A 24,435-nucleotide genomic window follows, 5' to 3' on the forward strand; every position below is an offset into this window, starting at 1 on the left:
GGCGGACCCTTCAATACCCCTATCACGAAGACAGGCATATGATGCACCAGTGCGAGAATATCGAAAACCTGCCAATTCGGCATACGGATAAGCTCGAATGACGTCCGCCACCACACCGTAATTCCTGCATGTCATACAATTAGTGGCTACCACTAAACACATATTCCTCTTCCTGAACTTATTTTCGTACAAGTTCCAGAAAACTAACTTGCACAAGGAGGTTGATGAAGCCATGGCGAGAGTTCATGTCTTGATGTGACAATCCTTCAAGAGATAATGAGTTAAGAAAGCCCCGCAACCCGAGCTCCCTCTATCACAATCACTGATTACAAACCAGTTGTGACGAAGCATCAAGTCTCTCTCACTCCCAGCAATCACACCAAAAGTCATCCACACATATGACTCATCAAAATCAGTATCATGTGACTAAACAGCTCCGGTCATTGTTCCTAAAATGTTAATAAGCCACCCACACACTCGCCATCTTATTTTCCGCATGTCCTGCCCTCACCTTCCCACCCCCTCTATCTCCCCCTCCTCCTCCTCCTCCTCCTCCTCCTCCTCCTCCTCCTCCTCCTCCCTTTTTCCCCATATTTCGCCACATTTCGATTTGTTTTTTAATGGCTATATTCCTTAACCTGTTAAGCGTCACCCACGTAATAATACATTCACCGCGATCTACTCAGTAGCGCCTTCAACGGGATATTACGTTCAAGACTTTAACTTTCCTTGTCATGCCGTCAGTCCCGTAATAATACGTTTACTCGTATAGAAAGTGTAGGAACATCATTTGGTAACACTCTCAGCACAAGGGAAACTTATTTCCATCCTGGCAACTGGTGGTCGCTTATGCTAGAAAACTGCCTGGCCCTGTTGGTTTTCTTTCAGCACACTTCGGGCGTTTATCGAGACAAATAGATTTTCGTGTCTTTCACAATGAATGTCCCAAAGAGGAGTCGTATTTCTTCAGGTGAGATCAATCAAATACTAGATGAGGAGTCTGATATTGATGACTTATTTGATGATGAGAGCTCTAGTTCTGAATCCTCCAGTGATGAGGATATTGAGGATACAAACTTTTCTTCCAATAGCAGGAGGGAAGAGGACTTTTCTTTGCCGAGTGACTGGACTCAGAGAGAGAGAGAGAGATACTTTTACTTTTGTTGCTGATCCCAGCGTGAAATTTACAGTTGAGGATAAAGAGAACCCATTAGAATATTTTGAGAAATATTTTGATGATGAAATCATTGATTACCTCGTGAAAGAAACAGATTCGCAAATCAATTTCTAGATGAGAGTGTAGAACATTTGTCTCCACAGTCACGAGTACATAGATGATTTGACAATATGAAGTAGGATTGTGTGTAGCCCCTTGCTTTAGAGATTGGCATACGAAAGAATAATAGTGCATGCATGTATAATATTTTTCATTCAGTATTATGAAGTCTTTTGAAATAAAATAATTGTAGTATTAATTTTTATTGCTCAAAATTTAATAATTTCCTACACTCAACTACAGTTTGAATAATAAGCATAAAAATCAATATTAACTTTGAAAAACTCATCCAGGGGGGACGCTTAACAGGTCAACATCCAAGTAGTGATAATTCGAAATATTATCAACGTGGGTTTTTTTTATTCCCTTGAAATTCTCGAGCTATATCTAAAATATTATAACCTGCGAGTGGATGAGTTAAATCTCCTTCTTCATTCCATTCAACCATGTTAGAATCTTGTAAGTGCTTAACAAAAGAGTTAACGTATGACTTTTGAGGTTCTTTAAAAAATATTGGAATAATACCTGTTAAATCGGGATTGTTTTTTTGCGAGTCATGTCCCCTTTAATTGTTTTCAACGTAATCGGGGTGTTTACCACCTCCCCTCCAGTCGCTGCACCTACACTTTCTATAGGAGGAGGAGGAGGAAGAGGAGGTCCCGTGAACAGCCAGTTTTTGGATATTAAGAGGGACGTTTCCGCTACTACTAACAGCTGCCGTATCCAACTTGCCAGTACCCTCCAGGTTATTAATATCACCATCACAAACCTCTTTACTATTCATTAACCTCTCGTAGGTAATGGCAGGGATAACGTAAAACTCCTTCATTTTCAATGAAAAAGACTTTCCACCAAACTCGCAGCAATAGGCAATAACACAGATAGAATAGTACCCCCTTTACGACTTTTCAGTATATTTTTCTCCTTAGATATGGACGTTGTTTTCAAGGACACAAGATGAATTTCTCGTCCACAATTGCTTAAGTGTTTAATAACTTTTTATCTTGAGTTAGATTACCACAAAGAAAATTTCTAAAAATTTCCAAGAGAGTAGACACCAAACCATCGTTTAAGATGGGAAAGACTTTACTTCTTTCAAAGGTGATAAACCAGAGATGAATAAAAATAGTTTTTATTTTTACGTATTAAAGGTTGCTTACAGTTCATATCCGTACAATTTGAGATTCATCAACCCAGGAATTGAATTGACTCGGATAACCTTTCCAATGAACGTAATATCGAGTTTTATTATTTTTTCTCCTCCTTCCCAGAATAGTGATATCATACGTTTCTGGTAGATTTGTGGGAATTAATTCTTCACGATAAAATACGCCCTTTATTTCTTAACCCGCTAAATCTTCCAAGAAGTATACAACCGGATTTTGCGTTGTATCCACTTTTCGGATTTTAAAAATTTCCAGAGTATTTTGAATTGTATATCCCCTCCTAAAAATTGCGTTCTGACGCTCATCGGCAATAAGTACAACGTCTCCAACATTTAAGAGCGAAATGGCGGGAGGATTAAGGAGAATAGCCTTTTTATACATACTCGAGAATTGACGTGCAATGTCATCTCTAGCCGTTAATGCGTGAACCTCTTGCGGGATGCGACCCAAACTTCTATGGGGGGTATGGTTATAACTCTGAACAATGTCGCGCAAGACGTTAATGTATTTTAAGGTATTCTTATGTGTGAGATATCTATATATCCGACCCTTAATAGTCCTTATGACTCTTTCAGCTATAGAGGATTTGATTTCTCTCGAATAAACGCTATATAGTTTTATATATTTACTATCTAGATATTCGCTGACGTGTTTGTTATAATATTCCCTACCCTCATCACTATTCAAACGTAAAATTCCAGAAAATTCGGTAGATTCGATAACCTTCTTCAAAGCGCGACGCATAGTAACACCATCCTTCTTTTTCAAGGGAACAATTTGTAGATATCTGGAAAACACATCAATGAAGACCAGCCAATATTTAAACCCATTATCATACCGAGCTAATTTGGACCAATCAGCTAAATCGGTGCTCGCTATTACTCACGGTTTGCATGACATGATTTTTCTTCTAGGGAATTTTTTTTTAGTGACTTTATGCAGTGTGTAAGACTTTTGCCCTTGTAAGAATTCTTAAACATTTTCACACGTAATTTGGCTATTCAGATTTTTCGCTACTCTGAATAAAGAGCCCACCCCGCTGAAACTACCCTCACCCCGTGCATCTCCATACAAAGTTTTTAGCAGTTTTATCCGCTCTTTATCCATATTGGTAAGCTATTTGATATTCCATTTCACCCAGAATATTAGTTCGGAGCTGTAACAGTTCAGGTGTTGATGGAGCAAAGTCTACTAACAAATAACCGTAGCGGTTACGTGATAGGGCCTTTTTATATATGTCCGAAAAGGCTGAAGCTTTTTGACGGCCAAATAACTGCCAACCTAAAGTATCAATTTGACTAAAATCACGATTTTTCATTAGAATATAATGTGAACAATTCAGGCTTATACTTCTACTAAACTTGCCCGAATGAAACATATTCTGTGTTATGAATATAACTGAAATAGATGAATAACGTCCCACTGTGAAGGCATTAGTGACAAATTTATTATCACTACCCTCGAGGAAGCAATCGTCGAATATGAATAATAGACCTTTATTAACCTCCATCTCCCCCTTTTCAGTGTAATCAAAGGGATTTAAAATTTCTTTGGATACTTTAAATTTGAGACCTATTGAGGGATGCGTTTCGAGGGGGTGTTCAGATACCCCGCAATATAAAATGTATTGGATACACGTTTCATAGAGTTCAATGATTTTTTTACATAGGACGGAATTGCCATTGTTACTAAACCCCGCGATGATAATACGAGCAGGATTAGCGAACGGGTCTAACAACTGCCCAGGGAAGGGACCTGTCGCGGCCATGATGTTAGCGCGTTCAAGACTATAGTTGTGTACTTTATGCGCTCCTTTTTATATACAAGCCTTAATAATAATTAGGGTGAATTGAAGTTGACGGCAATAATATTTGTTTAATTTTCATAATGAAATACATACAGGTTTTTTCGTACAATATAAAAATAGAACATACAGTAAAAATGCAATCTATAATAAAAAATACAATATAATAATTTAGAAATATAAAAAACTAACTGTGTATAAGAATATATAATAAAAATACTATATACAATATAATATATTAAAATATATGAATATAGGATAAAATATATAGTAAAATATACAAACTATGACACCCGGTCAAGGTGTGATACGCCTCCGTTTAACTGGAGGAGAGGATGAAACCATTTCCCGTCGAGGAGAAGTCAAAGACATCGAAGAGAGAGAGGAATTAACATTGTATATTTTACTATTCTCTCTTCGTTTTGAACATCCTTTCACCAGTGGCAAATGATGTGATGGATGTAGGGACGGAGGAATATGAGGAGTAGGAATTCTCGAGGTGCTAGGAGCGGGAATATTTAAAATTGGAGAGATTGCCACTACTACTGGCGCCACCACTGCCCTCTCTAGCTCCTCCTCCTCCCCCTCCCCCTCCTCCGCCATACCCTCCACCCCAATGTCTGGATGTCCATACGCCAACGATTTATATTTATAAGGTGTCACATAATATCTCTTGTCCTCTAAAGGACAGAGAAATACCTTTCGCTGGCTCATTTGACACATCGTGCCTCCTACTCTTAGCAAATTGTGCACATGAATATAAGTAATCTCATTCTTTTCGATTACAGCTCGATACTGGTCATGCGGAATGGTCTTTTGCCGGCACCTTTGTACACCTTTCAAGGTATTACTATGACTAGTTTCCGTCAGATACCAATAAACTTTAGGTTTAACACCGATAAATTCCCTCATGAGTTCAGCCCCCGTTTCAACGTTCACTAACCCGAGTTCCCCTTTACGTGACTCATTATACAATTCGTGAGTTTTGGGGAAATTACTCAAATCCATGTAGGGTTTGAGCACACCCTTCAGTTCCCAATTGAGGTTATCAGTCACTAGGGAAAAGATCAAGCTGTCAGTGTCGGTATAAAGGAGCTGAACTCTGTGTCCATACTGCTTTCGAAGAACGTCGTAATAGAACCGATACATCATATCCTCCGCCATGTCTAGTATACTGAAACCGATATAAATCGGGGATTTAGCCATAACAGGCTCTTTGCAATGGTTCACAATGTACCTGTCGTTACCCAGTTTTTCCAAAGACTTGTACGTGTGTTTGGACACATTCCTGAGGAGAGAGGCTTCGCCGGTGGTGACGACAGTTCGGGTAGAATAATTCAATGAATTTTTAATAGTGACACCAAAAAGACTATTCATTATGATTTTGATGGTGTTCCTCTTGTTTAGATCGGTCTCTTTAGCACACCTTTCGGCATTCTCCAGAACATATTCCCTCAAATAAAAATCCTGTTTGAATTTGTACACTTTCCTTATCACATCAACTTCTTCGAGACCGAGTCTTATCAACGTTTGTAATAAGGGAAGACAGATCAAGTGATTACGCATGGGTAAATGCGTACCCGTCAACTTAACATTTTGCTTGGGTAGATTCACCTTAAACTTATTCATTAGGTTTTTACTATAGGGCGATAGATCCTGGTGAGTCACATTCATGTGATGAATGGCTAGAGGGAGATCGTCCATCTGTAGAGCAACATCCCGTCTAACTGGTTTGGTATCGAGCAGGATGAAATAACCGTATTCACCCTGTGAATCAATGGCGGTAATATCACTAGTGACAAAACTTTCTGATTCGACAGGGGAAAGTTCAGTTATTTCACCCACGGGCATTTTGTATTTACTCATAACTGTGGGATACAAACTGGTGAAATCAACGTATAATATATACGATTGAGGATCACCCACCCTAAAACTGGGATTTAACTCTGGATTATTAGCTACGCATTGCCTTCGAACTAGACTACAAAAACCGCTGCGGATGTTTTTACAAATTAATTGATAGAGTTCACCATTCGAAATGAGGGGGAGACAAATTTTAGAGGAATATAGGAAAGCATCGAGCAAAAGAGAGGTAGAAGTCAGGTAACGGGCAGGGTCTAGTCCAAATTGAGCCATGGCAGCCTTCCTCCAAGCTAAATAAACATCGGCTAATAATCCCACATCCATTAACAAATACAAAATGGCGTAATCTAGAAGATTGGCACAATTAGCGGCGTTCCAAACCTTGACCATGTGTGCATAGTCCTCGCTGGAAAGGGTTTCCCCCGTAAGTTCCGAATCGAAACATTCTCGAGAAGGGATGCCAGGCTTTCGCAGGATATTGAAACCCGTCACATGATCGTAAGGGCAGTACTGTTTACCCGTACCCAAAACTAAATCGAGACAATCCCGGGAATACTGGGTTACCAACTTACGTACGATTTTGAGGGAACCTTTCTGTTTGATATGACTTGAGGCGAGACTAGAAAGGGTCCCTCTAATCACGTTGTTGTTATCCACGAATCTCAGATTGCCTGACCTGGCCGAGTAAAATTTACTACCCTCACGTTTCAGAATTTCAAAATCATGCTGAGCCCCCGCCTCTTTCAAGACCAGGGCGATGTCATATGACAAATTGTGTACGAACACTTTTAAAGTTGGCTCCTTAATTTGCATATTCAAATTACACTGTTGACACAGTGCACACACAAAGTTGTCCAGTGCCACAAAATGAGCATTATGTCGCATTTTCGTGACTCCAGCCTTGAATTCGACGTTACATCCTTTGCAATGAGTGCTCGCTTCAAACTTACGGGTGGATTCAGGAGTCATATGTAAAGGATACGCACGCATTCGTTCACGCAATAACACCCAGTCCCGGTTCATGTTCTGCAAACAATCATCAACGCTTTTCTCTCCGTGACTTAGTCTATGGGTACAATATTCCCCCGTCTACCGTCAACGATCACGTAGCAGTAAGCGAAAGCTTTCTGCCGAGATACTACTCTTGGATCGTCCTCTCCGGTCTTCGGTTGAATATTATACACCTCAGAATCCAGGAAAGCCATGTGCGAGATTGGCTGCAGAGCTTTAACTTTAGTAAGCTGTTTAAATTGGCCGGGTTCTGGGTATTCGACAGTGGTTCGAGCGGTACAGGCCTGAGTGTGTGCCTCGCGGGACTATTAAATAAAGTCAAACAATTGTAACACATATCACCCGCGTGCTCAATCCCCTGCCCCTGCTTGAATCCGTGTCGGAACTTCTTCACAAACGCCAATATATCCTTAATCAACGTGACGTGGTCGTCAGTGATTAATAACAACGTGACCAAATGAGGGCTTTGGGGGTTACCACCTTTCCTCGCCAGATGTACTGTCCAATGTTTTTTCCGCTGTTTCCCCATGACTAATTCACATAATTTATACAGATATATGTTGAGATTATTCCCCTTTTCTAATGATTTGAAAGAGTCATGGGTCAACAGCATATCTGGCGAGTGTTTGATATTAAATTGTCCCCTCCCCATCCTCCTCATTAAGACACGAGGGAGGTTGTTAATACGTGTGGGAGGGTTATCCCGGAGTACAATGTACGCTTCTAATGCTGTAATGACACAGTTGTACCCAGACTGAATATTGATAACCTGATCACTACCGCGGACTCCCTTGGGATACACCTTGAAGTTATTAATATTCACTAACTCACGCCATGTGATATGAAGTTCAACCCTATCCAGCGAGGTCATACACCAACCCGAACCCTCAGTACGGTCGAGTCTCTCTTTCAAGTTATTAGCTATAAACTTAATAGCCTCCTCCAGGGAGTCATAGATCAAGTCAATCGCAGTCGCAGTTTGCACGCAAAATCTCGAGAAGCATGCACCCTCGAATGTCTTAGTGCGTGTAAAAAGACCTTGCTGGGAAATGAAATTTTAATCCTTCCCGACACTCTGAAATATAACGATTTCCGCGAACAAAGCCCTAGACACGGTTGACTCGCAGCAACAAGTTAATCTAGTAATCCACAAAACCTATACATATAAATATCGCATTTTTTTTATTGTTGCTAGTTTGTAATCACGCCCAATCAGTCGTAGATGAATCTCTCTTATACTCTATCTAAAGTAATATCCGTAAAGTCATTCAAGCAGAGGTGATTCAGCAGAATTTTTTTTATCTTTTATCTGAATGCCAGGAAGTTTCTCCACTAGCGAGTGATCTCTGGGGAAAACGGATGTAATTTAACACAAAATACGGTCTAAGGACAAACATAAAGCTATATACGTACCTTCGTATAGACTCTCAATGAAATTTCAAAATAGAGATAAATGACGAAGTTGAAAAATGTTAGTAATAGGAGTCATTAGGAAATCAAATAAGCCCATATAATTTTTTCCCTCAAACGTCATGCCATAAAAGATCGGACTTGGCGTATCTGCGTAGATTTCTGTCGCTTAAACAAGGAAACAACTCCCGATAGTTTCCAGTGCCATGTACCGACGACATCTTATCTCTGTTAGGTTAGAATAAATTTTTCACCAGCTTGGACTTACTTAAAGGCTTTTACCAGATACAATTACTTAAGTGATTGTACCTCATACACCGTTTTCAGCACATTCAGGGGACATTATCAATTTTTACGTATGCCTCCGGCTTACGTTGCGCCCCAATTACAATATAGTGTTTGGAGACTTTTAGGGGATACCGTACATGCTTATATGGTTGGTCTCATAATCTTTTCTAAATACCTTAGAAGTACATTCACATAAACTAGAGCTAGTGCTACAGAGACAAAGACAAATAATCTCAGAGTAAAATATCTAAATGTGAGTTTTTAAAAACCGAACATGTTTATCTAGGTTTTATGTGTCTAGTCAAGGTCTTAAAGTAGTCCATGGTAAGGTGTCGGCTATTCATAACTTCCGGTACCTATTAACGTAAAAAGGGGATACAGCACTTTTGCGCTGTAGTGGGTATTACAATCGTATGTAAATATGTAACTCTTCAATCATGACAGCTCCTTTAACAGATCTTACGAAGAAGAGCGTAGATTTATTATGGTCTAAAAAGCCTCAACAGGCGTTCAATATCTTAAAAGCGGAATAATGCAGCTCACCTAACTTAAAAATCCCTGATTTAAATAAGGAATTTTTTTTTTTTATTGCAACAGACGTCTCAGGCCAAGGGGTAAGAGGGGTACTACTTCAGTAATATGATAAACAGTTCTTTCCTCTAGCTTTTTATTCACGTACACTAAAGCCCTCTGAAAGTAAATATGCAGTAATAGGCAAGGAAGGGCTAGGTATCGTTAACTCACTAGTACATTTTAAGTTCATAATCTACGGCTATCCTAATAAAATCCTTACTGACCATAAAGTCCCATGCCGAGTTTTTTCAAACGCTTTAATCACAGTCCAAAAGAACTCGGCGACATATGATCATTCAGGTTTTGGAGCCAAGTTAAGATATCTACCTGGGAAAGCAAATATCATGGCTGACGCATTATCCCGCAATCCCGCACCATACTGCAAAGAACCATTAATTGGACTAAAAGATATAGAAACATCCGTGCCTATTGTTAAAACCGTATCTAAACAAGAAAATTCATTAACCCAAGAGATCACGAGCATTGAATATCTGGGTCGGAGCGCAGAACTGTTACAAACTGAACAAAGCAAGAGTCAACAGCGATAAGCAAAACAATAAACAATTCGAACGGAAACAGGGTCAACAGCAATAAGCAAAACAATAAACACTTCGAACGGAAACAAGGGTCCGCAGCTAAGCAAAACAATAAATACTTCGAACGAAAACCCTAAAGCAAAAGTATATTTAAAGTATGTGTATCAGAATTATGTAATCAAATGTAATATTATATGTGGGTCCGTGACGAGGAAAACCCGAAGAACACAGCAGATGACTAACGACTAGGTAGTAGTAATAATCTCTTTCATACCAATCGTCCTAAACTGGTTGCATTCTGTCATCCAAGGTTCTCTATTATGTCACAGAAAGCCAAATCACTATTTTACTGGCCTACAATGCTTACAGATATAAAAAGCACATAACTAATTGTAATACGTGTCATGAAAACAAGGGACACACTAAGACACCTGTCAGTTTAAGGGCCTATCCCGTGCCAAATCAATCAATGAAAGAATACACATAGAATTATTAACAAAGTTATGAGTCTGACAGAGCAAATAAACACTTCTTAGTGTTAATAGTTCCCCGTGACACGTTATATAGAATTAATAGCACTAAAAACAAACACCGCAATTGAGTGCGCTAGGAATATTTATGAGTGCTAAATTAGTAAACATGGAATTCAACACATGATAATCTGACTCGGGTGGTGTAAATCAATAATCTCCTTAACTCGTTGTGTGAATTCCTTTCCATTAAGAAAACCAATAATATATTTTATCACCCAGAGTCAATCGGTTCGGTAGAATAACCGATAAATAAAAAAGTGTCAATGTCTTACGAGTTACATTCGTGATTTTGGATCCGAACTGGATTATAGCGGTTCTCGCGGTTTTAAATACCTTTATCATTCATATCTTGTATCTGTAGAAATGATACCGCAAGTAGCCTTATACGGTACGCCGCTAGAACACTTTTCCACATATTCAAGCCAACCATTAATTTATCAAATATATATAAAAAAAATATATAAATAAATAAATATAGAAAATAAAATAAATATGGATACAAGTGGAGTCAATATAATACACTCCGTAAGAAGTCGGAAGGGTTACAAATTATAAAAAAAAGGAATTACGATAAAATCAATAAGCAAAACGTAACCATAGGTTAATTAAATATCCAAATATATATGCGTAAAGATTTGAACTCTAACTCAACGCTTTAGTAATGACAAATAAGCTAAAAGTTCAAACACATATCAAAACCTACTGACATATTGTCTGTCCCGGTGATTTATATTCGTAGTCAATGAAAAAAAAATTAATAAATAAATAAATAAATAAAATAAAATAAAATAAAATAGATTTTAAAGTCAGGAAGTCTAGAAGTGAAAATGTATATCTATGCGAATAATCTTATACAGGGCAAATAGTATATATAAAATTTGTATGGAAACCTTTTTTCATTAGTTTGAATAAGGAATATCTAATTTTACATAATTACATTTATTTACAATAATGCAGATTTCCAACATTGTTCAATTTTGGTACTGTTTTTTTTCAGACATTCTTCTCGTGTGGGTCGAGTATTAAAAAAAAAAAAACCCCCCATTATACTAAAGTCGTATTTATTACAGCAAGTAACGTAACTCTTAGCTGGCTGAGAGCAATCTCCTGCCAGGACGACGTCATCAGTTCTGAAGGTGCATGGCGCGTCTGCCGACTCATCATTGTTCTTTTTAACCTCAATAAACCGCTTGCGAAGCAGGTTGGCTGGAGAGAGGAATGCTTAGCTCATGAACTTCACATGTGGTTCATAGGTCACGATGACATGACATAGCCATAACCTATTCTTATCCGTATGCGCAATGCAACTTTAGTTAAGGACTTGCAATCATTTTGAAATTAATGAACAAAATAAGCAAATAGAATTTCTATAACATCAAAATGAATTAATTTTTTCTGAGCCACATAGACAATTAGAGTCAATAATTCAGCTTATGACATTGGTAAACGGACATTTAGAAGTATCAAGTCATGGATATGAAATATTTACTTGCAACATTAGCCTATGACAATTCAAGTAAATCACATTCATGGGAAAATGTCACATTTTCTTGGAAAACCCAAAGTTTATATAGAAATTAGTTACATAGTGGGTTCTTTCGTTGCATCGCCTGCCTATTAATAAAGTTTAAAAATTAACCTCAGAGGATGCGCGCGAGAAAATTGAATATGAAACTTTTGTTAGGGGCACATAGGATTGGATTTTGTCACAACTTAATTTCAGTTAGCATAGAGAAATACAGAATCATGATTAATATTCTCTTTGACTCTTATGTTGCCTGGCAATCTTACAAATAGCTCCGTTTTCCACTTCTTTGTCTAGTAACTTACTACCAGTAATATCGAATTTTCTTTGGGATTCGTATTGATATCTGTTTATTTTTTATAATTATGGATATTTTTACAGTCATCATAGACCTGGATAGGTTCACTCATTGTTAATGCCATGGATAAAAAAGTTTGTACAGCTGACTCTTTTGAATTCCATAAAATATCAGCAAATTCATGTGGGTTAAGTCTGGTCTTAATCGCTCTCTCCCTCCCGTATTTGATGTTCTGAATTTATTTTGCCCTTGTGACAAGTATAATTTCACTTGCAGGCTGATTAATGGAACCTGGTTACAGTATCCTGCAGTACGAGTTTCACATCGCAACTTCAAAAAAATCGTTGCGGACCACGGCAGTCAAGTAACAACCGCCTACAATGTGAAAGGAATAAGCACCATCATAAGTGAATAAGCTTATGGACTTCTTCGACCGACACCCATATCCCGTCGTTAATCTCGTTTTAATGCGGAACACTCCGGCGGCTGTCGGAAATCGACTACAAAAGGGACATACTTCCGACAATTACAACCAGAAGGATATTCAACTCTACGTTGCTGGCGAAGGACTCGTGCTGGGGGTGATTTTATTCATCGCGAACATATTCGTGTGGTTTAGGATGCAGAGAACAAGTATGAGCGCAAAATAGAACGTTGGACCCCGCCCAGGCAAATTTTCCCCTTGTTTTAACCATTTGGAATTGGCCATTTCATTTGGCTATAGGTGGTTGTCTGGAACTGTGTAATGGACGAAAAGTTGTTCGAAACGCTAGAATGTGCAGTGGGTATCACCTCGGTCATGTATCTCATATATAAAGTATCAGTAAAGAATCAGTATATGAATCAATATATATCTTATTTGAAGAATATAGAAGTTAATCAAAGAATCGAAATATATCTTTGCGTGTACGCAATAGGAATCTATTTAAAGTGCACATATATTAATCATAATTATATGAATCCATATACATGTGTCTAAACAAATCAGGTAGCCCATAATCAATCTGTTACCTTTTATCTTACCAATAACTGCAGATATATAACAGTTAGCATAAAAATCAACGAATCAATCAGCATAAACATTAATAATTTTATCAATTCATATATGAAATTTTTATCAGTTAAAATATGATTTCTATCATGTTATCAGAGTACATTAGTATTTTCTGTAGCATATGTATCTTAATGAGATGAAGTGAAAAACTGTATCAGTATAGTATATCAAGTGATCACTATTATTTACCAATATCATTATGTTTTATATCTTATTACTTGAATCTGTATTTGTGTACACCATGAATTTTTTTTTTTACTTATAAGTATTTTCTATATATCTATATATATTCACATAGTGTCTGCATCACACTCCTATAAGTCAAATGCAAGTCAAGCTTGAGTAATATTCAGTGTTTGGTTTTGGTAGCTGGCCGAGCTTTTATGTAAGTGATTACATAATAAAAAATATGGAATGTTATTCCATATATATATAAAAGACTAAAACTAAAGAGGTCAACCAGATTGCTTGCAGGAATGTGATCAGACCAGAGATGATAAAGTATGTAGGCTAAGATGATGTGCCGTCACCTGTGTTCATTCATTTGTTTTGAAACATTAGTCCAAGCTCCCCTGCTTGAGACAACTATCGCGACCTATAATTCAAACGGCCTACATGATCTGTAGTGTGTCTCATTTTGTATGTATGTTCATATGTTCGAGCTACTGTCTGCTTTATTTATGACTTGTAACCGAGATGGTAGAGAGAATAGAGTTAGCCATCATCATTGGCAGACCTGTACCTCTTTACCTAAGCTTTATCATGTAGAACAGAAGAGAATAGAATTAGCCATCATCATTGGCAGAAGCGATCAAGCTATCGTCATTAGAAGACCTGTACAATCCTACTGATCTTCACCATGTAATCTTCAGAGAATATAAGTATTTTTATACTTCGTGTTTCTACTAGAACCTCACATCATTGCCGAATCATCATGAGTTTAACACATCGTCGTCATAACCAAAGAAGATAATACCGACTTCGTAAGTGATCTACAAACCCCAAGACACTCCAATGAATATGGAAGTGCAATACCAACCGACTTAGCGTAAGATTATCGCAAGTCTAACATTACCTCATAGGGCGCCTTATTATAAGAGGCAACAGCCCTAATACATACATAGAAAACACTTTTTTCATTCACGTAGCCTAGCATCCTCACACTGGTGATAATAACACACAAGTAGAGCAGCCGAGCGAAATGCTACCACTTAACTTCATTGCCACGTCAATGTGTGACCCTACTGCAGCCGCATAATGAATGGTACTCACTACCTTGTTACCCTCCGTTCTTTCCCTCATGAGTGGAGACCCCCCTCCACCAATGCGTGAAGCTTCATTATTATTATTACTCCCCATCAAATCTTCATCTAATGGGAAGTCTTCAGTAAAGGGATCTGTAAAGATCGTGTTAAATAAGCACCGGAGCGAACGTGTATAATAATAATAATAATAATAATAATAATAATAATAATATGTAGCGCCGTGGCAGAGTGGGTTAGGTCGTCAATGGACCGGTTAAGCAACATTGGGGCTGGTCAGTCATTGGATGGGTGACCACTCTCCTCGGCGTTGATTCCTTGGGAAAGGATCTTTACCATAATTTCCTCAGTCTACTCACCTGTAAATGAGTACCTATCTCTGATGGGGTAGGGTCCAGCTATGGGTTAAATAGCAAAACTCAGCAATGATGGAAAGAAATGAAGGAATAAACGACAATGATGTAAATGGAACCTCTGGCAACAGAGGAGCTTCGTCCGGCAGGTATTCAACCCAATTGAAGGGGAAGACTGTCAGGTACTTGGAGGTCGTCATCCAGCAACTGACCACCACAACGACAATAACCAACAGCCTGAGATTGGAGCTACAGAAGCAAACCAAAGGAAGAAATGGACAAGAGAAGAAAATAAGGAAATATGGAGATGCTACATCAGAAGCAACCCGACGGAGAGAGGATATAGAAGAAGGTTGGTCAACATCTGGAATGAGAGGAATAACACCCCCCAAACAGAGCAGAGGCTGGCAGACCAAGTAAGGAACATAAAGAAAAAGAACTGGCTCTCCCCAACAAAAAGTAAGAACTGGAAAGGGAAATGTCACACAACAGCGAATTACACGAAGACGAACTGAGAGACGATGCCACAGAAGACGACAGGGATGATGAGGTAACAACGACACACGAAGAAACACCGACGAAGTAACAGAGAGGACGGAATGGGTAGAAAAGATTAGACAATGGATGGAGCCAGATACAGAGAGAACAAAAATCCCCTCCATGAAAGGCTATAACACCAAGAAATTAACCCTTTCATGTCCAACTGACGTAATAGTACGTAAAAATACTCTATCCCCTATCTATCCAACTGACGTAGCGGTACGTAAAATTTACCGAAAATTTTCGTACGTGTGGTAGGGGCATTTTTTTTTATTTTCGGACAAGTAGCGACTTCCATAGGCTAGATCATACCTTGGACCGTGTATCTCGGGTATCAATACGCCAGCAAAGTAGTTTCTGTACTGCGCATGCTCAAATCCCTGGCGTAGTAAAATTCTCACAATGAAATCAGCTGATTGTACCTACACTTCCCTCTCATTGACCCCAAAGCCATTTTTCTTAACTCTCCCTTTATTCTTCAACTTTTCCTCTACATTTTCGTATATTTACAAAGTAATTTATATGAAAAATAACCGAGATAGGGCTCTACAAAAAATTGTTATTCTAGCAATAAATGTTGACAATGATAAAAAATTTTTTCGTTTTGATCAATTTATAATGTCAAAATGAATCTGTTGCCGTATCCAAAGCCATTTTTCTTGACCTTCCCTTTATTTTTCAACGTTTCCTCTACATTTTCGTATATTTACAAAGGAATTTCAATGACAAATAACCGAGATAGGGCTCTTCAAAAAAACAAAAATTCTAGCGATAATTCTCACCATGCACCGGGGAGAGCGCTATGTTTCTTATCCTCTTTTCTATCAATTTTTTCACAGGCTGGACTTATTCGTTTTCCATTGATTTATATGTCGATATTTAGGGAATTTTATTGGCTTTCTCATAAAAAGAAATTCATTTGCCTGACTTTCATAGTTTTTGGGTTAGGATCGAAAATATAAAAAAAGTAAAGATTTTTTTGTTTTTTTGTTAAATAACTCAAATTTTTCGTATTTAGAGGGCTGGGACTCTTATTCTGACTATTCCACCATAAAATACTAACGTTTAGAAAAAAAAGGACAGCAAAATGAACGTTGTTGGCATAAAATTTATATTTTTGCTGAATTTTCAAAATAATAATTTTTTCGTACTGTCGAGCGCTCCCAGACACCTCGGATATCTGGGGGCACAGTGCTCAAAATTAAGCGGATATGAAAGAGTTAAGGGAGAAAACAAGTGAGGTCAATGAAATAATTGGCATAATACAAACCACCAGTATCACAGAAACAAATAACTTGGCATATGCAGGAGCAAGATTAGTAGCAGAACTGATGGGGATACGAACACCAACACCACCAGCACAACCAACCCAACTGAAACCAAAACAGCAACCTCCTTGGAAAAGGCACCTGGAAAAGCAAATCATGGTGATGAGATCTGACTTCAGTAAACTGAAAGAGATAGCTGAAAAAAGGCTAAGAAGCAAGAACACAAGGGAGGAACTCAACCAGAAATACAAAGTACAAGAGAGGGGACTAAACAACACAATAGAAGATGTAAAACAGAGGCTTAAGGCCAAAGCACATAAGATCCAACGGTACATGAACTGGAATAAGGGATACCAACAGAACAAACTATTCGCAACCAACCAGAAAAGACTATACAGCCAACTAAGAGGGGAAGACAACCACCAAGAAATTCCTGAAGCCGAACCTAGTAAGAGACTCTGGGAAAACATATGGAGCAATCCGGTATCACAACAAACATGCAACATGGCTCCAGGAAGTCAAGGAAGAAGAAACAGGGAGAATAAAACAAAGATTCACAGAGATCACGACAGACACAGTCAGACACCAACTAAAGAAAACGCCAAACTGGAAAGCCCCAGGTCCCGATGAAGTCCATGGATACTGGCTCAAAAACTTCAAGGCCCTACACTCACGAATAGCAGAACAACTCAAGCATTGTATCTCAAATCACCATGCACCCAAATGGATGACCACAGGAAGAACATCCTTAGTACAAAAAGACAAGAGTAAGGGAAATATAGCCAGTAACTACAGGCCTATCACCTGCCTATCAATAATGTGGAAGTTACTAACAGGTATCATAAGCGAAAGGCTATACAACTACCTAGAGGATACAAACACCATCCCCCACCAACAAAAAGGCTGCAGAAGGAAGTGTAGGGGCACAAAAGACCAGCTCCTGATAAACAAAATGGTAATGAATAACAGTAGGAGAAGGAAACCCAACCTAAGCATGGCATGGATAGACTATAAGAAAGCCTTCGACACGATACCACACACATGGCTAATAGAATGCCTGAAAATATATGGGGCAGAGGAAAACACCATCACCTTCCTCAAAAATACAATGTGCAACTGGAATACAATACTTACAAGCTCTGGAATAAGACTAGCAAAGGCTAATATCAGGAGAGTGATCTTCCAGGGCGACTCACTGTCCCCACTACTCTTCGTAGTAGCCATGATTCCCATGACAAAAGTAATACAGAAGATGGATGCCAACTCAAGAAAAGAGGCAACAGAATTAACCATCTGATGTTCATGGACGACATCAAGCTGTATGGTAAGAGCATCAAGGAAATAGATACCCTAATACAAACTGTAAGAATTGTATCTGGGGACATCAGGATGGACTTTGGAACAGAAAAATGCGCCTTAGTCAACATACAAAAGGGCAAAGTAACAAGAACTGAAGGGCTAAAGCTACCAGATGGGAGCAAAATCAAACACATAGATGAGACTGGATACAAATACCTGGGAATAATGGAAGGAGGGGATATAAAACACCAAGAGATAAAGGACATGATCAGGAAAGAATATATGCAGAGACTCAAGGCGATACTCAAGTCAAAACTCAATGCCAGAAATGTAATAAAAGCCATAAACACATGGGCAGTGCCAGTAATCAGATACAGCACAGGAATAGTCGAATGGACGAAGGCAGAACTCCGCAGCATAGATCAGAAAACCAGGAAACATATGACAATACACAAAGCACTACACCCAAGAGCAAATACGGACAGACTATACATAACACGAAAGGAAGGAGGGAGAGGACTACTAAGTATAGAGGACTATGTCAACCATCAAGAACAAAAAGAGCAGCTGGGGGCAATATCTGAAAACCAGTGAAGACAAGTGGCTAAAGAGTGCATGGGAAGAGGGACTAATAAAAGTAGATGAAGACCCAGAAATATACAGACACAGGAGAATGACAAACAGAACAGAGGACTGGCACAACAAACCAATGCACGGACAGTACATGAGACTGACTAAAGAACTAGCCAGCGATGACACATGGCAATGGCTACAGAGGGGAGAGCTCAAGAAGGAAACTGAAGGAATGATAACAGCGGCACAAGATCAGGCGAATGTCCGGCACTTGCACAGAACCAGTACAAAAAGAGGCATGATTCAGTGGCAAAAGCCTTCCAATGGAGCCTGAGCAAGAAACATCAGCTACCTTGCAATAATAAGTGGTACGAGCACCAACCTGAGGGAGTGATAGAAAACGATCAGGCAAAGATCCTCTAGGACTATGGTATCAGAACAGATAGGGTGATACGTGCAAATAGACCAGACGTGACGTTGATTGGAGGGAAAAAATGGATGAGTATCAAGATCTGAAAATAGAAATAAGAAGGATATGGGATATGCCAGTGGAAATTGTACCCATAATCATAGGAACACTAGGCACGATCCCAAGATCCCTGAAAAAGAATCTAGAAAAACTAGAGGCTGAAGTAGCTCCAGGACTCATGCAGAAGAGTGTGATCCTAGAAACGGCGCACATAGTAAGAAAAGAGTGATGGACTCCTAAGGAGGCAGGATGCAACCCGGAACCCCACACTATAAATACCACCCAGTCGAATTGGAGGACTGTGATAGAGCAAAAAAAATAAAATAAATTAATAATAATAATAATAATAATAATAATAATAATAATAATAATAATAATAATAATAATAATAACTGCAAAAACAACAATGAAAATAATAATAATAATAATAATATTTTACCTGGATCGGAGGATGGTGAGGATGATTCATCATAGCGGCTAGAAGCTTGGACATTTTCTTTAATGACGTGGCAATCTGTGAGATAACAAATTCATGAATATGGCGTGACATAACATGAACGTGGAGGTTTTTATGTACATATATTATAAACCCGATGCCCATTGTTAGTCATACAGTCTACATTCAACATGTGTAGCAATCACATCATATAAGTGAATGGCAATCCATGTATAGGTACATTTCCAGAAAATCGGGCGTGTAAATTTACCAATAGGTTAGCCACCCCTATATATCATTACCGAAAGGAGTGGAATATGAAGTGGGGCTAGTGGGAGTCATATTCCCGAAATTATATTACGCTATTAAACCAGGAGACGTTGATTTTACTATTTATTAACGCGATCTATAACGAGTCAGATGGGAAACGCATTTATACGTATATTTATAAGTCCATTTCGGGTCTGTTGGGTGGTGATATGAATGTCATGACTAGAGCGTTTAATACGGAAATTACTGAACAATTATCTGAATTTTATGGTGAGCATATTCGCGGAGCTATCCGCAGGGATGGTTTATTCTCATGGAGTGATGACATGAAGAGAATGAGCATTCCACATATCGATGCAGGAGCGGCTAAAGTTGTTATGATTGATTCAATTACGATTAAACTCAGTGCTAAACCAGCTAATATGTTTGGTTTCAATGAAAAAGTCAGGTATTTAATATACAGTTCGGGTGCGTTGAGACCTCATCATGGTAGAAATATATTCCATCAAGGCATTGAATACGTTTACCTGTATTCGGGTATCGTTCAACCTACCATCTTGGGTGATAAAATGGTTAATCTCTTAGAATGTTTCACGTTAGGATGTGCATGTGGTAAAGGTCCGCATAATGCCATTTATAAACCTTTAAATACCATTGACATATTGGATTGCATTACTATCGATGTCTCGGATCAGAACATTGAACAAATAATGTTTACTGAAAATGGGGTTGTATCATGCAGTCTGCATATAAGACCTAGATAAAATGCTATCGAACTTTTCTTATAAATACCGTACGTGACATATACCGGTCGTAGTATTTAACAGACATGGCTGGTGAACACACCATATATTTGAGCAGTCTCGGCTGTTTAGACACATATATCAAAAATACACCTTCGAAATTTACCAATAGATTACCTACACCTATATTATTACCTAATGGGGTTGAATATGAAGTAGGTTTAGCTTCGATCATGTTCCCGGGGAGTTATTACGCTATATTATCCAAAGATGATTTATTCACTCTCGAATTTATAACAGAGCGTCATAAACGTGATAGGCATACATATTTGTATAGACCGAGAATAGCAATGTTAGCGGGGGATATGAAGAGACTCGTGAGAGCTCTTAATAACGACGTGTATGATTATTTGAAAGTTTATTACGGCGATAATTTCATAAATTATTTTAATAGTAACGGTATATTTCATTGGGATGAAGATTTAAGGAGAGTTACTATACCATGTATCAAGAGAGAAAAATTGAGAATGGGGCGTTAAAAGTATATACGTTAAATTTAGCGGAAAAGCCGCGAAATTATCAGGTTTTCATATTAATACCGGTTATGAAATATATGGCGGGTGTGAACTGAATGAACACGTTTCCCTTGATTCTCTACCTGATAATTGTGGGGTAGATTATATATATGTGTATACGGATATAGTTCAACCGACGATTTTTGGCGGGAGACTAGTAAATATATTGGACTGTTTTACTTTAGCAAGTGGTAGAGGAAAAGGAATACATAATACAGTCTACTAATTGTTGAACAAGAACATCTTGGATCAGATTTCTATTCTTATCACGGATCAAAATGGACACCTTTTACATTTCACTAAAGACTCGGGTGTTACTTGCCTGCTTTGTATAAAACCTAGAGGAAAATTAGATGAATAGGTGCGTATATAATTCGATGTTCACCCTTGGCATTCCTTATTCGTGATCGTAACACCCTCGAGTCAACTAGAACTTGCAAATCAAGCTCCACTTAAATTGTTTGGGAATAGTATAAACAGTAAAATGAGTGTTATTCGCACCTCCTTCAGAGGTGGAATTTAAAAAACTATTTTTATCGGACCCTTTATTAAGGAGAGGGGCGGGGTTTGAGGATATTTCTGTTTTCTATCCCGGCCGCAGGAGGGGAAGTGACATTTTTTCTACCATAAGTGGTATTGCACGTAAAGTGCTTCCTTTTCTATTTAATGCCGCGAAACCTTCAGTTAATGAATTCGGTAGATCTGTGTTATCTGATATGGTAAACGACGGTTTACCTTTAAAAGAATTCATAAAACGAAATGGTATAAGGGCCCTCAAAACTACTGGACAACGAATTTTAAGCGGTACTGGAAGGAGAAGAAGGAGAACAAGACGGAAGAAAACGGTGAAACGATTAGTTAGATGGTCGAGTGAGGGAGGAAAGAAAAAACATAGGAAGAGGAAGGGCACACGAGTTAAATCTAGGAGTAAATATAATAAGGACGTGTACGATCTTTTGTAACTCATTCATCAATTGACATTCAGCAGGTACGCACTCGTTCTACCCTTCATCTAAAATTATATAACCACAAAATATGGCTAGCGTAGTTCCTAACATACCCGGGACTGGTAATCAAGTTCCTGTTTCATCGTATATTGCGGGTATATCAGAATTGTTCCCGAATGTTAATAGACGGAGAATTATTGAAACTTCAATTACTTAAAAGGAAAGACTGGATTTTACTCCTTGCAATATTTCCATAAATCAAGTTCTATCTGATAAATATATAGAATTTCGCGTTAATGGGGTGGCAGGTTCTTTCTAAGATTTGTCAAGTATAGCTTTAGAATTATATATCATGATAGATAGGGACGGCGCGCAATTAGCGGATGGTGACCACGTGTCTGTCGTTAATGGTATTAGTAATACATTATTTAAATCCGCTTCTGTTTTCTTGAATGAAAAGTTGGCGGAATCCTGTCAGGTATTTAACTATCAATCATATATCAAAATGTTAAAAATGATAGAACACTCGGCATTACATACCACAGGTCGGGCGGGATTTTTATATGATGACTATCATGTAACACACGGGGTAACTTGACAATTTACTGCCAATACCTTCGGTCAAACCAGCAGGTGGGAGACGAAAGTTATGGGTGATATTAAAACGAGGGGTGTGCACACATATTTTCCACTTCTTTTGGATATAGCAACTATAGACATGTATTTACTGGATTTGGTTGATTTGAGACTTAGACTCGAATTAGCGAATAATAACTGGGTTATGGGTGCCCACACAGACGGACATTTAAATGTGTTGAATGTAGAAAAGGCGAAATTATGGATCGATAGAGTTACCCCACATTATAACACAATGTCGGCTTTAAATGAGGTGATAGCAGTTAATCCCATACAATATATATTTGATAAGACTTTATACAAGACATACGTTATTGGGCAAAATGAAAATTCGATTTTAATTGATCAGCCTTTTAACAGTTGTATACCTGAAAAAATCACATTGGCCATGATTGGTATGGAAACATTTTCAGGTGATTACGTGACCAATAGTCTATATTTAATCTTTCTATTTAAATAATATACATATTACCGTTAATGGGAATACTGTATATAATATTCAATGTAGTTTCCCTAATACCATCATGCAATTATATCACGAGACACAGAAAAGTATAGGGGGTGGCGGTGATAATCTGATCACTTATGATAGTTTTAAAAATGGTAGAGCTATTTACTGCTTTAATTTTGTGGTGGAAGATGTTGAAGATTCCATGCCAGTGGAAATTTCAGCAAACCTGCGAATATCGATCAGGCTGGGTACAGCTACGCCTAACCCTTGCATTATTTTACTTTTCGGGGATACCAAGGGTATTTTAATGGTGGATGCGGATAGGGTTATTCAGTGTGATGTTAGAGGTTAAATGGAATGGATACAAAAAAAATTGAAATAAGTTTAAAAGGTTCACTCAGTGACCGGGTTAAATATTTAGGTGTGTTCGCTTCGGATGAAGTAGGATTATTGACATTGCCAGAAAATAGAATTAAACCTTTAGTTTTTATATCTAAAACATTATCTTCGTCTACTTATTTCAGGATGAGCTGTGAGAATCATTCACCCGTGAACATCGGTGATAAACTGCTAAGACGTCTTAGTCGTTTCCTCTTAAACGAAATATTCAGGTTAAAATAAGGATACACGTGGACGTTATATTGGGATGTGTGCTAAGGCGGTCTGACGGCGATTAGTGTATTGAATTTGTCAACTGTCTTTATGTGGTCAATAAATCCTTATGAATAATTATATAGCTGTTTTTTACTATGCCCACAATACATTTGAAAGCAAAAACAGGGAAACGGAGAAAAAGAGTGTGTGTTTCTATGGAATCAGTAACTGTTATTAAATAAATATATAACACATCGGTTTTACATACCTTCACCGGGTTGCTCGTTTCCTTCAGTAGTGGGTGGTGGCGAAGTTGGTCGGGGGGAGGGGGGTTGCACTGCTGTGGGCTGCCAGTGGGAGTTGTTGCATCTCCTGCTACTTCTTCTTCTTCTCCTGCTTCAAGGTCATGGCCCGTTTTCACCTTCCTAATAAATGAGTTTGGGGCTCCAACACCATAATAGTAATGGTGTCTGACTTGAGTGGCTACTTCGTCGGCTGACAGTTCACTACTAGGGTTATTTCCCATATCTGAAAGGGAAAAATAATGACTGTTTTATATATTCCGCTTCCTTCAACGGGTACATTATTTTATAAGAATATCTATTCCATATACAGATGAATCTTATTGCTGTTTTTAATATTTACTATACTATATGTTCAAGTAAATGGAAAGTATTTTATA

Source organism: Macrobrachium nipponense, chromosome 11 (assembly GCF_015104395.2).
Source record: "Macrobrachium nipponense isolate FS-2020 chromosome 11, ASM1510439v2, whole genome shotgun sequence".
Taxonomy (NCBI): domain Eukaryota; kingdom Metazoa; phylum Arthropoda; class Malacostraca; order Decapoda; family Palaemonidae; genus Macrobrachium; species Macrobrachium nipponense.